Below are 19,871 nucleotides of genomic sequence, written 5' to 3'. Positions count from 1 at the left end.
TGTCTGTCTCTCTCTCTCTCTCTCTCTCTCTCTCTCTCTCTCTCTCTCTCTCATGGTAATCATATTAATATTCACTCTGGTTATATGGCAGCTGAAGGAGTGAAAATGTAAATTTAAGTAAATCATGATACTAATATTAAGCTCTAAAAAGTTTTGCAGATATAAACCTTGACTATCGCGCTTGCTTTTCACTTCCTCGCTGCATACTCACTACACCACTTCAGCCCTGCCTTACTTCACCCCACTCATCTCCAACTACCTCTCATCCCTCCCACCCTTCTCCCTGAACCCTCAGTCGCATCTCCCTCATCTCTATCCCCACCTCCTTCCTCTCTCCCTCTTCCCCCATCCCCATACAACCTCCTCCCTCCCTCCTTCCCACTCTTTACGTTTGTCTCTCCCACCTCGTTCCTCCCCAACCTTTCATCGCCGAGGTGTCACTCTCTCACTCTCCCTTACCCTCCTGGGCCTGTACCACACCTCTCTCATCCATCTCACTCATCCTCTACCTCAACCCCACTCTACCCATGCCTCCGCCCCCACCCCCTGTCATACGTCCCTTCGCTCCCATCCCCACCTCCTCTCTCCCTCCTTCTCTCTTACATAACATAAGAACAGAGGATAACTACAGTAGGCAAGTTGGCCGATGCTACGCAGCTCCTACAAAGGTGCTACTAAACTATTGGCATATAACAAGGATAACAAAGAAGGCTCGTTTTACTCCCCCACCTCACCGTTCCCCTACTCCACACTACTTCTCTTCTCCCTTACTATTTCACTCCTTTCGTACCCCTCCTCCACCCTTACCATATCTTTCTTTAGGACCTCACCACTCCCCTACCTCCTTCTCTGCCCATCTCTCACCCACTCCTCATGCATGTTTTTCTTCTGTCTTTTCCCTCCCAGACAGAGGTAGGTCATTGGAGAATTAGGGCCAAATTCTCATCTGTTAAGGAGGCATTGTAACACATTTTCCATGCGATATACATCGTTTGTTCTCGTCGGCTGCAAAGGCTTTCTGGCACCTGTTTTTTGGCAATTTATGCTGCTTATTAAAACTTCAAAAGGGTCCAAGTCGGGTCGAAACTGTTTACCTCCGATAAACGCCTTTTTTTACCACTATCATCGTGATCATCATCATCAACATCATCCACACCTTTCCCACAGATTGTGGGTTGAGTTAGGTTTCAGAGAGGCAGAAAAAGACTGATAGAATGAGGTACTGATCAAAGTTTGCACAGTTGAATGAGCCACATTCCCATTTACTCACCATTGAAACTCCCATAATCCTGGTTCCACCTAATAGGTACAAAAATATTCTGCACGTAGCTTCACACCTTCTTATGCAACAGTGAGTCCGACGAGTGTCAAATTAAAAAGGGGGTGCAAGACCCTGGCCATACTCTCCTCTGCACAAAGTTCATCCAGGCAGCTCGATCATTTATTAGTTCTCTAGCCTTGCTTTCTCCAATACCTCTCTCACACACTCATATCAAGATGCCTAGGACGAAGCCATCTACCACAGTCCCCGTTACAACTCCCACAGAAAACCACCGCCGAGGAGACGGGAAGCAGACTCGCACCACTGCCAGGATCGCCACTAGACGAGCTTCCAAGCCAGAGGGACACAGGAACCATGTACGCACCACCACAAGCTGCCCCTCTCGCCCCGAGCCACAGCCCACCCACCGTCGCGACCAGAGCCCCAAGTACTGCAAGCAGCCAGAGCTCTTCAGTCCAGTGTTGGCTCGATGCAGTACTAAGGATAAGGCTCGATGCTTCTCTGACTCCAGTTTGGCTCGATGTGAACCGCAGGTGTTGGCTCAACAAGACATCACAAGGGAGTTGGCCCAATGCAACTCCACGGATTTGCCAACTGAACTGGCCTGAAGCAGTTCAGCCATGAAGAAGCCACGATGTCTCCATTCCCCAAGTGAGCTGGCCCCAAAGCGGTTCAGTCAGGATGAAGCCATGAGGTCACCATTCACCAACTGAACTGGCCCAACACGGTTCAGCCATGGAGAAGCCACGAAGTCTCCCTATCACGGACCGGTCACTGCAAGACACTGTAATCCCAGGAGTGACCCCTCTCCCTGTGCTCCCCCTTCCACGCCTCATCAGTCCCCTCCCCCTTACACCTGGAAAAGAGATCCCAGTGACACAACTGTATGACCTTGCTGTCCTGTCTTTCTCAGGTCCTTCATAACCTCCCTATGTTCCCACTTTGGGAACAGTCCACACTAGCGTCTGTCACCTAGGTCCTTAGTTAACCAGATATCTGGTTTCCCCTTTCGGAACTAGTGTTGCAGTTTCTCCTTTTTGGTCTTTGCCTTCCTGATATATTTTTAATAACATCCTACAATACAGATGTAAACTCACCTCCCTGATCTCCCCCTTTTTTCCTGCATATAGACTTTGTGCCTATCTCCTTAGTGCACCCAAAGAAGAGGTCCCTTCGGGTCCTCTAATTAAGACCCCATCTCCTGGATTGACCATTTACAGTATGTCCTCGTATTTGGATGTATTTTACTTCAACGCCTCGTTTTTCGCTCAAGAAAAAAGTTTCCGAGTTGTCTCAATTCGCGAATTTCCCCACAGTTCGATGTTCCCAACCGGCAGCTGACGACGCATACTGATGCTCATTTGTTGACAGCCATCTTGCGACCACTCTGTCCACCATAACTGACATGGCAACCACCTTCAGTGCATACACCAGGACTGTGGCTGAGGCTACCAACATCCTATCGACCTTGAGTGATCTGAAGTCACAAGTGATGGCCGTCTACAACAGAAACATAAGGGAGCAGAGACAAGCCCAGATCACACGATATTTTCATGAGAGACAGAATGTGGCTGCTATTCTGCTAGACTTGGATGTGCCAGCAGGGGTGGATGAAATAGGAGAAATGGACAGAGAGGAAATGGAGGTGCTGGAGCCTGGGTTCAACTTTGAGGGCTTCGGCATAGGCAATGGGGCTTTCCCAGAGAGGCCCATGTCACCTAGTAACTAGCCCATCTTCCCTCAACACATCTTCACCTGCCACTCAAGCCAGTCTTCACCTTATTTCTGGTAAAGATTTTTGGTGTTGCAGCTCTATAACAGCTTTAATGTCTTTTCAGGTACATGTTTAATGTGTTATGCTGTTTTAGCACTAGTAAACACTCTTCATTTAACCCTTTGCGTGCCAGTGCCATTTTAAAACAGTCTTCTGAAATTCTGCGGTCAGTGCCAGTGCCGTATTAAAACGGTCTCGATTTCAAAAACTCATTGTGACCAAAATTTTCAAGCTACATGCGCAAAAATTGGTGTGCTTGTAAGACAACCCATCCTCTACCTGCCCTCAGGCAGTCTGGCCCATACACCCACGCGCCCCCGCCTCACGCTCGCTCTGCCTCACTCTGCTTGTGTGTGTCATACATTGCAGTATCTCGCCATGGCCTCTCTGACGAGGAGATTCAGGACCTCCTGAGGGTCCCCTACACTGGGGAAAGTGATGTAGAGGATGACGACGTGCAGGATAAAGACTACATCCAGCCTGAGGAGGAAAGTAGTAGTGATGACGAAATTCCCTCACCAAAAAAATCCAGGTATGTGGGCTACACTAGGGCAACACGTGGTAGGAGTCCACCTGCACGTCGTCATCTTGCATGTCATGATGATGAGGAGGAAAGGGAGGAGGAAGGTAGTCCAGCAGTTCACGAATGGTTGGGGAAGCAAAGGACTTCACCACAAGGGGAGTAAAGTGTGAGAAGGAAGCAGGGCAGATTTGAGAAAATTCCATTGTTGGGGGAGATTGACTCATCTCACTCGCACTCTCCCATGCCCCCACGTGACCCAGCTCAGCCCAGCACTTCAGGACAAAGTCTTCCCACCTTCCCCAAACTCAGCACCCCATGTGAAACTCTTCCTCCATTCCCCACACTTCCCCATGCTTCCCCATGGCCCAAGGAACATGGAGGTGATGATGATGATGATGAGGAAACGACGTGAGAGTGGGAGGATGGTAGTGACTTTGTCCCCCACATTCATTCATTCACCCACGAGAATGAGGCCGGGTATATTGTCCCAGAACTGCACCATAGCTCAAGTAGGCTGGACTTTTTTAGGAACTGCTTCCCAGATGACTTTGTTTTGAAGATTGTGGCCCTGACAAACGCCTTTGCTGCATTTGAGCATGGGGGAACAACAAAGACACCACACAGCCGATTATTCGGATCTGACATAACCCTGAGTGAAATGTATATATTCGTAGCACTTGTGCTTTTGATGGGAATATTGAAAAAAAATCAGCATCCCTCTTATTGGACTGTGGATCCCGTAATGGTGACACCATTTTTTGGCAAGGTGATGGGAAGGAATTGATTTCAGTACATCCTGAGCCACCTACATTTTTTTGACACCATTGACCCTCCTAACGCTAACAACACGGACAGAATGAGGAGGATATGTCTGGTTTTTTATCACCATTGAGAAAAATTCCATACCTTTTTCTCTCCATACCGAGACCTTGTCATAGATGAGAGTCTCCTGCTATGGAGAGGTAATATCATTTTCCGTCAGTATATCCCCAGCAAAAGACAGGTTTGGCTTCAAAATCTTTGTGATGTGCAACTGTAAGACTGGGTATGTGCAGGACATAGTCCTGTACACAGGTGTTCAGATGGACATCACAGAAGATAGACGCTTGGGACTCCAAGGAACTGTGGCAAAAACGATGATCGAGGAATACCTTCATCGTGGGCACGTCCTGTACCTCAATAATTGGTACACAAGCTCCCTTCTCACCAGGTACCTTCACCTGCAGGAAACTGGTCTGTGCAGCACCATAAAGAAGAACCATTGGCACATGGTGAAGGTGGGGAGGAAGCTTCAGAAAAACGAGGTCGTTTTTTACAAGGTGAACAATATCCTTGCAACAGCATGGCATCACAACTGCGAAGTATTCCTCCTCTCATCTGTTCATTGGCCCCTTGTACACCTCACAGACAGTATAGATTACAGGGCAGAAGGGCGGCGCCATGTCTGGAAACAAGAACCTGTCTTGGTGTACAATGTGAACATGCAACAGGTGGATCAATCAGACGCCATGATTTCCAACGTTGACTGTGCTAGGCCCATGATGAAGTGGTATAAGAAATTATTCTTCCACCTCCACGACATCATTGTCCTCAACGCTCACTATCTCCATGCACATACCACTGGCATCCAGGAGACCTTTGAGGGCTATATTCATGAGCTGGTGCGGGAGATAGTGGAGGAATATGGGGAAGATAGAAGTGCTGCTCGCCACCGCCACACCTCTCCGCCTCACCGCTACACACGTCCCCAGAATCGTCCCTCCAAGTGCAACACATCAAAATCCCCAGCGGAGGTGTCACTTATGTGCAAACAGTGCTGTAAGGCCATGTACTCAGCGGAAGGACTCAAGGTATATGTGTCCAGAGTGTGATGTAGGACTGTGCATATACCCATGCTTTGATGAGTACCACATTCTCGCTAACTATTAAGTAACAATAGTGTGGTAATCACGGGCGATAAAAAGATGCTCAAAAAGTGTAAATACGGAAAAAGACGTTCAGCAAGTGTTATAAGTACTGCATACAGTGAAGGCATGTTGTAAATATTTTCTCGTAAGTGTAAGGGCTGAACGTAGTGGAGTAAAGTTTTACGTATGTTCTCGTAATTGTTAGACGATGTATTCACAATCAGATGCCCAAAAATACTCTTGTAATGTCTGTGTATACTGAAGGCATGTTGTAAATAATTTATCATAAGTGAAAGGGCCGTACATTGTGAAGTCAATTTGTGCATATTTTCTTTAACTGTAAGACAGTGCATTCACAGTGATACGTATAGTGTTGCAGGAGTAAGTGATTTTTTTGCAAAAAAAAAATAGATGCTTTCTTTATGAAATCATAAAAAAAAAAAATGTGAGTGTGAAGTGGACAAGAGAGTGTAAAGACCATTCCTATACCTTCCCTGAGTCACGTTGGTGAGAATACCTGAGTTTACCTTGCATAGAAAACAGGTTTTCTCTCACCTCCGCTGGGGATTCCTCGCACACTCACACCTGCAGGCGGGCGGAGGGACTACAAAAAACGGGCTTCTGGCCTCCAGTGAGTTTTTTTTTTTTTTTTTTGGTCATATTCGTTAAAAAAAAAAAAAAATCTATCATTTTAGCCCCTCCAAAAATCGAGAATTGGCCACATAGGGCTAGAAATGGCTGGCATGCGATGGGCTAATTTTGGGTTGGGCCTGTTTGGTGTTATAGTGCTTTCTGATAGGGTAGGTACATATCCCACCGGAATGCTCCTCCATTATTCCCATTAATTCTTAACATCACAATTTGACATTTCACTTTTCGCATGGTTTTGGCGGAACATCCACGCCACGAAAAATGAGGATTTACTGTACCTTGTATGTCTTTGGCTTAATGTTATCAGTGTTGCTTCTTGAGGTTAAAGATAGCAATAAACCTGTTGTATTGCCACGCAGAATTCGTGTTCACATCTTGTACCATTGGAGTGCAGCATAAGTGTGTTTTGTGTTCCTTCCTGTTTAGAAGAACCCAAAGATACCAGGTTATCACCAGCACAACACATATACCAAATCCATTCATCTTCTTTAGTTCTGGGTAGAAATCCTCCATTTGAATTCCATTTATGTCACTGTAAAACGAGAAACTGATATGTTATTTGTATTTTTTCTGGAGCTGACATTGCATAGAACGAATTATATCTATATATATCTCTAGATATATCTATATATATATATATATATATATATATATATATATATATATATATATATATATATAGATATAGATATATATATATATATATATATATATATATATATATATATATATATATATATATATATATATATTGTTACGGAAGAGAGAAAACTGTCCCGCAAAGTTCCAGGTTCAAAACAAAAGAGTTAGGTAAAATTACAAGTTAAAGTTTAATGCTCAAACTAACAACAAAACATTCAGGACTCATAAGGATAATGTAATGGCAAAAAACGGGTTAAATATAAGGTTAACTGCAATAGCCTCTATTAACACGAAATTAGCATGAGTAAATTTATCTAAGTCAGCCCTGTTAAAATGAGATACCAGATAATTCTCAGTGAATGCCAGATATATTATTACAGATACAAAATATTATTAATGATGGCTGACAATAAGAACCTTACATAAATTACAAAAACCTCACTAGGCCTAAGAATTAACCTTATGCTACACAGTACAAGAAAAAATGCAACAACAGTTATAATCAAATTACACACAGCTGCTAGATGGTTGGAGACTTCCTGAGCACTCACAATAATAATAACTGTACAGGGGAGGACAGAGATGTGAACAAAATGAGGAGCAGATCTAAGTGGCAATAATGCGGAGACTGAGCTCATTATATAGGGGCTGGCAGAGCTTGATACAACTTGTAAGAAGGACGCGCAAATGAAGCCATGGGGACAAAGAGTTGACAATCCCGCTCTGAACAACAGAAAGAACGACTTACTCTACTATAACGGTAGAAGGGGGGAGTGAGGTAGAACACGCTCGTGATCAAACAGGCAGCACACTATACGTTAGAATTACACAAAGGATGATGAAATCATAGGCTATGTAACACCTCCCCAAAAAGAAAAAAGAAATTTACAAAGGAAATTTCTTATTACTCTAAAATAATCTGTCTAAAGTCTAGATAAGCAATCTGCAATAACATTTTCTTTCCCCTTGACATGTTGTATGTCTAATGAATACTCTTGAAGAAGTAGACTCCATCTTGTCAATCTCTGATTTTTATCTTTAAACTTACTAAGGAATTTCAGTTGGTTATGATCGGTATAAATGACTATGGGGTCAAAACCAGAACACAAATAAAATGAAAAATGCTGTAAACCCAAAATCAAGGCCAAAAGCTCTTTCTCAATAGTTGAGTAGTTCTTTTGAGGTGGAGTGAACTTCTTACTGTAATAAGATACAGGGTGTTCAATACCCTGATCATCCTCTTGCAGCAAAACAGCCCCAGCTCCTGTATCACTTGCATCAACAGCCATCTTAAAAGGCTTAGCAAAATTTGGAGTAGCGAGCACTGGCTGACTTAATAGGATAGCTTTAAGTTTGGTGAAAGAGGATTCACAGTTATCGGTCCAGGCAAATTTAACTCCCTTTTTCAGTAGGTCTGTAAGTGGTGATACAAGAATTGAAAAGTTAAGAACAAATCTCCTGTAATAACCTACCATTCCCAAAAATCTTTGTAGCTCTTTCCTACTTTTAGGTCTGGGAAGATCACTTATAACCTGAACCTTAGCTCCTGGTGGTGCAACATGTCCATCACCAATTACATACCCAAGGTACTGAACTTTAGCTTGACCAAACTCACACTTTGATAAATTAGCTACAAGATTAGCATGAACCAAACGCTCAAGAAATTTACTGACATGGCATAGGTGATCTTTCCAGTTGTCACTGAAGATTAATACATCATCAATATAAACAACACACCCTGCCAAACCCTCTGTTACAACATTCATGAGCTTCTGAAAAGTGGCTGGTGCATTCTTCATACCATATGGCATTACAGAACATGCAAAAGTCTTTCCTAGTGTTACAAAACATGAGATCTCCCTAGCACGTTCAGTTATAGGTACTTGCCAGTATCCCTTTAACAAATCAAACTTACTTATGTACCTAGCCTTTCCGATCTTGTCTATGCAATCTTCCATGCGAGGGAGAGGGTAAGTATCTGTTTTGGTTATCTGATTAACACGTCTGTAGTCAATGCAAAGCCGCTGTGACCCACCTGGCTTAGGGACTAGAGTGACAGGAGAACTCCACTCGCTCTGACAGGGCTCAATCATCTTGTGGTCCAACAGGTAGCCAAGCTCCTTCTGGATGAGAGGAACTTTCACTGGGTTCACACGGTAAGGAGGCAATTTAATTGGCTTTGCGTCTCCAACATCGACATCATGCATCAACACAGTGGTTCTTCCTGGAGTGGCACAGAACACTTGCGGGTACTCCTGCAGTAATGCCGAAAACTCCTGCCTTTCCTCGGGAGGTAGATGAGAAAGCTTAGTCTGGAGATCATTCATGATATCAGGATTCTTCCCCAAACTATCACTCAGGCTGATACTGCATGGGAGAGCTTCGCTTGCAGACTCGGGTGGAACAGCTACAGTGCAGACTGGATTATTTTCGTCCCGCCTGTGATATAACTTTAGCATGTTGATGTGACATAGTTGCTTGTTCTTTCTACGATCTGGTGTGGCGATGACATAGTTGACATCACTGAGTTTCTTCTCCACGAAATAAGGACCACTAAACTTGGCTTGAAGAGGTTGCCCATGCACTGGTAGCAGAATCAAAACCTGATCTCCTGGCTGAAAGTGGCGTAACCTGGACTTCTTATCATACCAAGTCTTCATCTTCTCCTGAGCAGCTCCTAAATTCTCTCTCGCCAGCTGTAAAGCAGTGGACAGCCGTTCTTTGAACTTCATCACATACTCCAGCAGGTTGACGTCATCTTCCTCCGACAGCCAGCATTCCTTGAGTAACTTAAGGGGTCCTCTTACTTCATGGCCAAACAGTAGTTCAAAAGGTGAGAAGCCCAGTGATTCATTTGGAGATTCTCTTGCAGCAAACACAACGAATGGAAGACCTTTATCCCAGTCTTTCTGATGTTCCAAACAGTATTTCTTGAGCATTGATTTGAGTGTTTGATGATATCTCTCCAACGCTCCTTGGGTCTGGGGATGGTAAGCTGAAGATGTGATCTGGGTGATGCCCAACTCTTTCAGAGACTGCTTGAAAACGTTTGACATGAAATTACTTCCCCGGTCTGACTGTACCTCCTTGGGCAGACCAAACTTTGTGAAGAACCCTAGCATTTCCTTAACCACGTTCTTTGCTGAGATATTTCTAAGTGGAATGGCTTCAGGATAACGAGTAGCCATATCAATCAGGGTCAACACATAAGAAAAACCTGAAGAAGTCTTAGGAAGAGGGCCCACAATATCCACCAACACACGGGTGAATGGCGCCTCAAAAGGAGGAATGGGAACTAGAGGTGCAACCTTTTCGGTCTGATTACACTTCCCCACAACTTGACAGGTGTGACAAGACTTACAATACCAGGAAACATCCCTGAAGATACCTGGCCAGTAGAAGTGTTTCAAAATGCATGCCACAGTCTTCCTCACTCCAAGGTGTCCTGCCAAACTGGAATCATGAGCCACTCTAATGATATCCTGCCTACAAACACGAGGGATGACAACTTGATGTACAACCTCCCATTCATAGTCGGCTGATACTGTTGGGGGTCTCCACTTCCTCATAAGTACTCCTGACTTTATATAATAACAAGTTGAAGCACCAGCTGACTCTTCCTCACTGCAAGTAGAGTTAGCTAGACCTTTCAACTCAGGGTCAGCAACCTGCAACTCAACCAACTCTTGACGAGACAAATTATCAACACTACGGGGTACTGCCTCATCTGGTGAGTGGTCCAAATTAGCAAGAAAAGTGTCAGCTAGGATAACATCATCATCATCATTATCCTCTAAATCACCAGTAACTTTAGACTTAGCTCTAGTGACAGCACATGCAGGGAACACATCAGGGACATCACAATCCTGGGTCGCAGCCACTGGCTCACCAGACAACTGAGGAGCTGGACACACTTGACCTCCACCAATATCATTTCCAAGTAAGAAAGTTACACCTGACATTAGGAGTGTCTCAACCAACCCAACCATAACGGAACCATTAGCAAAACCAGACTCTAAATTCACTCTGCACAGAGGGACAGACAAGTAATTATTCCCTACACCTTGTAAGATTACAGTTTCATCAGAGGAATTAACATTAGAGCCTAGAACACTGGTCAGCATAAGGGATTGGCAAGCACCTGTATCACGATATATTTTAACTGATTTCCTGTCATTACTGTCCAGAGGACTGACAAAACCATCAGACAGGAAATTAGCACATGAACTCTTGAGAGTGTCACCCACGTTACTGCTCAGAAGAGGAGCTCCATCATGAGAATTTAAGTTACCCCTCAAAGCAGGTTCAGTTAACTCAGTTAAAGAATTCTGGGAACTCTCAAGGGTGGACACTAGACCAATTGACTGAATATTTAAAGACTCCTTTTTGTTCACATCACGCTGTCTCCTGAAACATTTCTCCGTAGTATGACCAAGCTTACTACAATAAGTACATTTACTTTTCTGAAATCTAGAGGTGAAGCTGGTAATTACTTCCTGAGAAACATCATCTTTATTCTCTTTCCTGTTACCTGTACTCTGAGTAGAGGCAACGTACTTACTCTCAGCTTTCCCTTTTTCTCTAGAATATCTCTTGTGAGTGAGAACATATTCATCAGCTAAAACTGCAGCATCAGACAAGTTATCTATTCTTCTCTCATCAAGATATAGGCTTACATCTTTACTAATACACCTTTTGAAGTCCTCCAGCAAAATTATCTGCTTAAATTTAACAAAATCAGAATCCACATTCTTAGAATTTAACCACTGCTCTAACAGATCCTCTTTGATTTTTGCATACTCAACATGGGATTGCTTATCTTGCTTGTAAGTTGTCCTAAATTTTACTCTATAGGCTTCAGGAACAAGCTCATAGGCCTTAAGAATCAAGCTCTTAACTACATCATAATTATCAGATTGATCCTGAGGCAAAGATGCATAAGTTACTTGAGCTTTACCGGTGAGAACAGTTTGAAGGAGTACTGGCCAATACTTTTTGGGCCAATTAAAACCTGTAGCTACCCTCTCAAACAACTGAAACTACTTTGTTAAATCAGATTCATTAAAAGGAGGGACAAGTTTAACATTTTTAGCCACATCAAAATCATCAGAGCTAGCTGATCCAGTTCCACCTTGTTTCATGCGATACTCATGGTCTGCCTGAAGCCTAGCAAGTTCAATTTGTGCCTGAGCCAGTATTTGTGCCTCCTGAATACGAGCCTGAGACTCCGCCTCCTTAGCACGTGCATGAAATTCAGCCTCCTTAACACGAACCTCCTGCAGAGCTAGCTGTAACTTAGCTAATTCAATCTGCGTTTGCTCATTTGGAGGAGTTACATTAAACAAGCTTTCATTAATCATGTCAACAATTTGATCTTTAGAATGATGAGAGTGAACTGCAATTCCCAATTGTTAAGCAACAAGCTTAAGTTCATTCTTTGTTCTGTTTTCTACATCACACACTGTTTGCACATTTGACAAAAAATCTTTGGCTTCATCAAGCGTAGTAAGAGTAGACATCACGAATAAATCACAGTCATAAAATATCAAGCAATATCCTTATGATATTATCCTGAATATCCTGATAAGAGGTCGCCAAATTTATGTTAAGGAACAGAGAAAACTGTCCCGCAAAGTTCCAGGTTCAAAACAAAAGAGTTAGGTAAAATTACAATTTAAAGTTTAATGCTCAAACTAACAACAAAACATTCAGGACTCATAAGGATAATGTAATGGCAAAAAACAGGTTAAATATATGGTTAACTGCAATAGCCTCTATTAACACGAAATTAGCATGAGTAAATTTATCTAAGTCAGCCCTGTTAAAATGAGATACCAGATAATTCTCAGAGAATGCCAGATATATTATTACAGATACAAAATATTATTAATGATGGCTGACAATAAGAACCTTAAATAAATTACAAAAACCTCACTAGGCCTAAGAATTAACCTTATGCTACACAGTACAAGAAAAAATGCAACAACAGTTATACTCAAATTACACACAGCTGCTAGATGGTTGGAGACTTCCTGAGCACTCACAATAATAATAACTGTACAGGGGAGGACAGAGATGTGAACAAAATGAGGTGCAGATCTAAGTGGCAATAATGCAGAGACTGAGCTCATTGTATAGGGGCCGGCAGAGCTTGATACAACTTGTAAGAAGGACGCGCAAATGAAGCCATGGGGACAAAGAGTTGACAATCCCGCTCTGAACAACAGAAAGAACGACTTACTCTACTATAACGGTAGAAGGGGGGAGTGAGGTAGAACACGCTCGTGATCAAACAGGCAGCACACTGTACATTAGAATTACACAAAGGATGATGAAATCATAGGCTATGTAACAATATATATATATATATATATATATATATATATATATATATATATATATATATATATATATATACACTCGTATATATATCATCCGGACCTCCTTTCTCACCCTACGGCAGGGTGAGGAGTTGCAATGTCCACACAGCCCAAATTTGTCCAGTCCAACAGGCCACGCTTCCATTCACTCATCATTCAAGCCCCCTGAATCCTGGCTCTATCGAATGCGCCAAAAACATTCACCATGTTCTGTAGCTTCACATAATCGTATCCGATAGAGTCAGTCCGGACACTGCCTCGTTAAAAAGGGGTGCCAAACCCCTGATCATGCACTTCTCCTCACAACATTCATCCACCCAGCTCGATCTCCTGTCAGTTCCCTAGCCTCACTGACTTCCAAACCTCTCTTCCTCACACACTCATCCACCATATCTCTCCACCTTCTTGGCCTACCTCGCCTCCTTCCTTCTTCGAATTCACTCAGATATACTTTTTTCACCACTCTATTGTTATCCATTCTCTCCACATGACCATACCATCTCAGTACACTCTCTTCGATTCTGGTGTCCAACGACTTCCTCACTCCACATCTTTTACGAATCACATTATTTCGTATCCTATCCACCCTCTGTATTTCACATACATTCCTCAGCAATCCCATCTCCACTGCACTTACTCTTGACTTCATTTTCATGCCACACCATAGTCTCACATTCATATGTTAAAGTTAGCACTAACACTCTTTCATGTAAGCGTCGTGCAGCTGCAGCACTCAAGCCTCTGTTTCATATCAAGGCCTTCATTGCACCAGCTACTTTTCTTACTTGTATCACTTTACTTTCAGCTTCTTTTGCACATTTTCCTCTCTTTTCTGTCACCGTACCCAGGTATTTTAATTCTCTTACCAATTCCAGTCTCTCTCCATTCACTGTAACATCGCACTGGGAGTCACCTTCTCTCACAATAACCATCATTTTACTGTTTTATACATTTACTCTCAAGGCACGAGGCTCACACACATGAGCAAAACTCTGCACTAGCCTACCAAGTTCTTGTCCAGTACTTGCAAGCAGTACTGCATCATCAGCGCACAACAAATTTGAGATATTCCATCCATCACCTTTCATTACCAACGCCATCCCTCTCTCCATCATTCGTGTTTTTACTTCTCTCATCACCCCATCCATATATATATATGTTGAACAACCATGAGGACATCACACAACCTTGTCGCACGCCCACGCCGATCGTGAACCATTCACTTAGATGTCCATTAACCCTTACACATGCTTCTCTACCATCATAAAAACTCTTGACGGCACCTAGAAGTTTACCATCTACACTGTACATACGCAAAACTTTCCATAAGACTTCTCTGTCCACTTTGGCATATGCTTTTTCCAGATCCATGAATGCCCTACACACCTTATGGTCCTTCTCACAAGCCTTCTCTACACATCCTCTGCCACTCCTAAAACTACCCTGTTCATCAGTCACTTGGACTTCTGAGTTCTTTCATAATATATATATATATATATATATATATATATATATATATATATATATATATATATATTGTTACATAGCCTATGATTTCATCATCTTTTGTGTAATTTTAACGCACAGTATGCTGCATGTTTGATCACGAGCGTGTTCTGCCTCAGTCCCCCCCTTCTACCGTTATAGTAGAGTAAGTCGTCCTTTCTGTTATTCAGTGCGGGATTGTCAACTGTTTGTCCCCATCGCTTCATTTGCGCGTCCTTCTTACAAGTTGTATCAAGCTCTGCCGGCCCCTATATAATGAGCTCAGTCTCTGCATCTTTGCCACTTAGATCTGCTTCTCATTTTGTTCACATCTCTGTCCTCCCCTGTACAGTTATTATTATTGTGAGTGCTCAAGAAATCTCCAAACATCTAGCAGCTGTGTGTAATTTGAGTATAACTGTTGTATTTTTTCTTGTACTGTGTAGCATAAGGTTAATTCTTAGGCCTAGTGAGGTTTTTGATTAATGTTGGGTTATGTCAGTCATTTTTGATAATAGTTTGTATCTGTAATAATTTATCTGGCATTCACTGAGTATTATCTGGTATCTCATTTTATCAGGGCTGACTTAGATAAATTTACTCTTGCTAATTTCGTGTTAATAGAGGCTATTGCAGTTAACCATATATTTAACCTGTTTTTTGCCATTACATTATCCTTATGAGTCCTGAATGTTTTGTTGTTAGTTTGAGCATTAAACTTTAACTTGTAATTTTACCTAACTCTTTTGTTTTGAACCTGGAACTTTACGGGACAGTAGTGATTTTTAGTATTCTCACTTAAAGTGTACATTATCTTTCTCTGTTCCGTAACATAAATTTGGCGACCTCATATCAGGATATTCACGATATTATCATAAGGATATTGCTTCATATTTTGTGACTGCTACTTATTAATTATGTCTACTATTACTACACTTGATGAAGTCAAGGACTTTTTGTCAAATGTGCAAACAGTGTGTGATATAGAAAACAGAACAAAGAATGAACTTAAACTTGTTGCTCAACAATTGGGAATTGCAGTTCACTCTCATCATTCTAAAGATCAAATTGTTGGCATGATTAATAAAAGCTTGTTTAATGTAACTCCTCCAAATGAGCAAACGCAGATTGAATTAGCTAAGTTACAGCTAGCTCTGCAGGAGGCTCGTGCTAAAGAAGCTGAATTTCAGGCAAATGCTAAGGAGGCGGAGTCTCAGGCTCGTATTCAGGAGGCACAGATACAGGCACAAATTGAACTTGCCAGGATTCAGGCAGACCATGAGTATCGCATGAAACAAGGTGGAACTGGATCATCTAGCTCTGATGATTTTGATGTGGCTAAACATGTTAAACTTGTCCCTCCTTTTAATGAATCTGATTTAACAAAGTATTTTCAGTTGTTTGAGAGGGTAGCTACAGGTTTTAATTGGCCCAAAAAGTATTGGCCAGTACTCCTTCAAACTGTTCTCACCGGTAAAGCTCAAGTAACTTATGCATCTTTGCCTCAGGATCAGTCTGATCATTATGATGTAGTTAAGAGCTTGATTCTTAAGGCCTATGAGCTTGTTCCTGAAGCCTATAGAGTAAAATTTAGGACAACTTACAAGCAAGATAAGCAATCCCATGTTGAGTATGCAAAAATCAAAGAAGATCTGTTAGAGCAGTGGTTAAATTTTAAGAATGTGGATTCTGATTTTGGTAAATTTAAGCAGATGATTTTGCTGAAGGACTTCAAAAGATGTATTAGTAAAGATGTAAGCCTATATCTTGATGAGAAAAGAATAGATAATTTGTCTGATGCTGCAGTTTTAGCTGATGAGTATGTTCTCACTCACAAGAGATATTCTAGAGAAAAAGGGAAAGCTGAGAGTAAGTACGTTGCCTCTACTCAGAGTACAGGTAACAGGAAAGAGAATAAAGATGATGTTTCTCAGGAACTAAATACCAGCTTCACCTCTAGATTTCAGAAAAGTAAATGTACTTATTGTAGTAAGCTTGGTCATACTACGGAGAGATGTTTCAGGAGACAGCGTGATGTGAACAAAAAGGAGTCTTTAAATATTCAGTCAATTGGTCTAGTGTCCACTCTTGAGAGTTCCCAGAATTCTTTAACTGAGTTAACTGAACCTGCTTTGAGGGGTAACTTAAATTCTCATGATGGAGCTCCTCTTTTGAGCAGTAACGTGGGTGACACTCTCAAGAGTTCATGTGCTAATTTCCTGTCTGAAGGTTTTGTCAGTCCTCTGGACAGTAATGACAGGAAATCAGTTAAAATATATCGTGATACAGGTGCTTGCCAATCCCTTATGCTGACCAGTGTTCTAGGCTCTAATGTTAATTCCTCTGATGAAACTGTAATCTTACAAGGTGTAGGGAATAATTACTTCTCTGTCCCTCTGTGCAGAGTGAATTTAGAGTCTGGTTTTGTTAATGGTTCCGTTATGGTTGGGTTGGTTGAGACACTCCCAATGTCAGGTGTAACTTTCTTACTTGGAAATGATATTGGTGGAAGTCAAGTGTGTCCAGCTCCTCAGTTGTCTAGTGAGCCAGTGGCTGCGGCCCAGGATTGTAGTGTCCCTGATGTGTTCCCTGCATGTGCTGTCACTAGGGCTAAGTCTAAAGTTACTGGTGATTTAGAGGATAATGATGATGATGATGTTATCCTAGCTGACACTTTTCTTGCTAATTTGGACCACTCACCAGATGAGGCAGTACCCCGTAGTGTTGATAATTTGTCTCGTCAAGAGTTGGTTGAGTTGCAAGTTGCTGACCCTGAGTTGAAAGGTCTAGCAAACTCTGCTTACAGTGAAGAAGAGTCAGCCGGTGCTTCTACTTGTTATTATGTAAAGTCAGGAGTACTTATGAGGAAGTGGAGACCCCCAACAGCATTAGCCGACTGTGAATGGGAGGTTGTACATCAAGTTGTCATCCCTCGTGTTTGTAGGCAGGATATCATTCGAGTGGCTCATGATACCAGTTTGGCAGGACACCTTGGAGTGAGGAAGACTGTGGCACGCATTTTGAAACACTTCTACTGGCCAGGTATCTTCAGGGATGTTTCCTGGTATTGTAAGTCTTGTCACACCTGTCAAGTTGTGGGGAAGTGTAATCAGACCGAAAAGGTTGCACCTCTAGTTCCCATTCCTCCTTTTGAGGCGCCTTTCACCCGTGTGTTGGTGGATATTGTGGGCCCTCTTCCTAAGACTTCTTCAGGATTTTCTTATGTGTTGACCCTGATTGATATGGCTACTCGTTATCCTGAAGCCATTCCACTTAGAAATATCTCAGCAAAGAACGTGGTTAAGGAAATGCTAGGGTTCTTCACAAAGTTTGGTCTGCCTAAGGAGGTACAGTCAGACCGGGGAAGTAATTTCATGTCGAATGTTTTCAAGCAGTCTCTGAAAGAGTTGGGCATCTCCCAGATCACGTCTTCAGCTTACCATCCCCAGACCCAAGGAGCGTTGGAGAGATATCATCAAACACTCAAATCGATGCTCAAGAAATACTGTTTGGAACATCAGAAAGACTGGGATAAAGGTCTTCCATTCGTCGTATTTGCCGCAAGAGAATCTCCAAATGAATCACTGGGCTTCTCACCTTTTGAACTACTGTTTGGCCATGAAGTAAGAGGACCCCTTAAGTTACTCAAGGAATGCTGGCTGTCGGAGGAAGATGACGTCAACCTGCTGGAGTATGTGATGAAGTTCAAAGAACGGCTGTCCACTGCTTTACAGCTGGCGAGAGAGAATTTAGGAGCTGCTCAGGAGAAGATGAAGACTTGGTATGATAAGAAGTCCAGGTTACGCCACTTTCAGCCAGGAGATCAGGTTTTGATTCTGCTACCAGTTCATGGGCAACCTCTTCAAGCCAAGTTTAGTGGTCCTTATTTCGTGGAGAAGAAACTCAGTGATGTCAACTATGTCATCGCCACACCAGATCGTAGAAAGAGCAAGCAACTATGTCACATCAACATGCTAAAGTTATATCACAGGCGGGACGAAAATAATCCAGTCTGCACTGTAGCTGTTCCACCCGAGTCTGCAAGTGAAGCTCTCCCATGCAGCATGAGCCTGAGTGATAGTTTGGGGAAGAATCCTGATATCATGAATGATCTCCAGACTAAGCTTTCTCATCTACCTCCCAAGGAAAGGCAGGAGTTTTCGGCATTACTGCAGGAGTACCCGCAAGTGTTCCGTGCTACTCCAGGAAGAACCACTGTGTTGATGCATGATGTCGATGTTGGAGACGCAAAGCCAATTAAACTGCCTCCTTACCGTGTGAACCCAGTGAAAGTTCCTCTCATCGAGAAGGAGCTTGGCTACCTGTTGGACCACAAGATGATTGAGCCCTGTCAGTGCGAGTGGAGTTCTCCTGTCACTCTAGTCCCTAAGCCAGGTGGGTCACAGCGGCTTTGCATTGACTACAGACGTGTTAATCAGATAACCAAAACAGACACTTACCCTCTCCCTCGTGTGGAAGATTGCATAGACAAGATCGGAAAGGCTAGGTACATAAGTAAGTTTGATTTGTTAAAGGGATACTGGCAAGTACCTATGACTGAACGTGCTAGGGAGATCTCATGTTTTGTAACACTCGGAAAGGCTTTTGCATGTTCTGTAATGCCGTATGGTATGAAGAATGCACCAGCCACATTTCAGAAGCTCATGAATGTTGTAACAGAGGGTTTGGCAGGGTGTGTTGTTTATATTGATGATGTATTAATCTTCAGTGACAACTGGAAAGATCACCTATGCCATGTCAGTAAATTTCTTGAGCGTTTGGTTCATGCTAATCTTGTAGCTAATTTATCAAAGTGTGAGTTTTGTCAAGCTAAAGTTCAGTACCTTGGGTATGTAATTGGTGATGGACATGTTGCACCACCAGGAGCTAAGGTTCAGGTTATAAGTGATCTTCCCAGACCTAAAAGTAGGAAAGAGCTACAAAGATTTTTGGGAATGGTAGGTTATTACAGGAGATTTGTTCTTAACTTTTCTATTCTTGTATCACCACTTACAGACCTACTGAAAAAGGGAGTTGAATTTGTCTGGACCGATAACTGTGAATCCTCTTTCAACAAACTTAAAGCTATTCTATTAAGTCAGCCAGTGCTCGCTACTCCAAATTTTGCTAAGCCTTTTAAGATGGCTGTTGATGCAAGTGATACAGGAGCTGGGGCTGTTTTGCTGCAAGAGGATGATCAGGGCATTGAACATCCTGTATCTTATTA

General features: G+C 42.6%; 1 pseudogene; it reads left to right on the top strand.

The window, feature by feature from the left end:
• The first annotated feature begins 2,921 nt into the window (after positions 1-2,921).
• Positions 2,922-19,871, top strand: part of LOC145418381 (cytochrome c oxidase subunit 1-like) — a 156,250-nt pseudogene continuing 139,300 nt past the window's right edge.

Source organism: Coenobita brevimanus, chromosome 114 (genome assembly GCF_032717465.1).
Source record: "Coenobita brevimanus isolate Jiangsu-jjx chromosome 114, ASM3271746v2, whole genome shotgun sequence".
NCBI classification, from domain to species: Eukaryota; Metazoa; Arthropoda; class Malacostraca; order Decapoda; family Coenobitidae; genus Coenobita; species Coenobita brevimanus.
The sequence above is the reverse complement of the archived record's forward strand: the minus strand, read 5'-3'. Positions and strand labels throughout refer to the sequence as shown.